Source organism: Suncus etruscus, chromosome 13, assembly GCF_024139225.1.
Source record: "Suncus etruscus isolate mSunEtr1 chromosome 13, mSunEtr1.pri.cur, whole genome shotgun sequence".
NCBI classification, from domain to species: Eukaryota; Metazoa; Chordata; class Mammalia; order Eulipotyphla; family Soricidae; genus Suncus; species Suncus etruscus.
The window spans coordinates 74701000-74702050 of record NC_064860.1 but is presented as its reverse complement, the minus strand read 5'-3'; the positions used below and the strand labels follow the sequence as shown (position 1 = coordinate 74702050).

The 1051-nt window shown below is 45.8% G+C and overlaps 1 pseudogene; it reads left to right on the top strand.

Moving 5' to 3' along the window:
* The first annotated feature begins 212 nt into the window (after window positions 1–212).
* Window positions 213–737, top strand: LOC126026014 (sorting nexin-12-like; annotated as a pseudogene).
* Window positions 738–1051: the final 314 nt, after the last annotated feature.

The following is a 1051-nucleotide window of genomic DNA, read 5'->3' as shown; positions in this document are numbered from 1 at the left end:
TGTGTTTTCCACATTGTTTTTCTACTAGTCTTGCTTTTGGAGGGTTACATTTTGGTACTTAAATACCCTAGAAAATGCTGAGGATTAGAATTAGGAATTATCCTTCTTCTCTGCTCATCTTCAATGAATAGTATGAAGCATAACTGAGCAGGATGTAATATTAGATTGTTTCTATGCTATTGCTTTCCCCCCATCCCGGTCTCTTAGGAAAGATGTCGGACACAGCCTTAGCGGACACTCAATGCTTGAACTCGAAGCCGCAGAACCTGACTGATGCTTACGGACCGCCAAGTAACTTCCTGGAGATAGATATCTTTAATCCACAGACGGTGGGCTTGGGCCGGGCGAGCTTCACCTCCTATGAGGTTCGCATGCGGACAAATCTACCTATCTTCAAGCTAAAGGAGTCATGTGTACGGCGACGCTATAGTGATTTTTAGTGGCTCAAAAATGAGCTGGAGCATGACAGTAAGATTGTACTACCACCACTACCTGGGAAAGCCTTCAAACGACAGCTCTCTTTTCGAGGAGACGAAGGCATCTTTGAGGAGTCCTTCATTGAATAAAGGAGGCAGGGTCTTGAAAAATTTATTAACAAAATTGCTGGGCACCCATTGGCTCAGAACGAACGCTGTCTACACATGTTCCTACAGGAGGAGGCAATTGACAGGAACTATGTCCCCAGGAAGATGCGCCAGTAGGAGGCCCTCTCACCGTTTGCCCTCTACTTTCCTGCTGAAATGACACTGAGTTTTACACTAAGCCTCTCTTTCTCTTTGATCTGAAATTGGCTGCCCATCCCCTGGTCAGATAGACTGTCTGGTATTGTGCTTCTTGATACCTGACTACACCGTAAACATTCTCCTCGAATCCTCTTCTCTGAGGAGAAGTGGAAAGCTACTGGAAGATGTCCTTTTTGGGGGGTGGGGGTAGAGGTGGGATATTGGACTGAAAGGTAATTTCTTGGGCATTAATCCATGCCAGAGGGCTAACTTAATGGGTTGATGTCTTGTGCTGATGAGGCACTTGAGGGCATACTGATGCTGCAAGT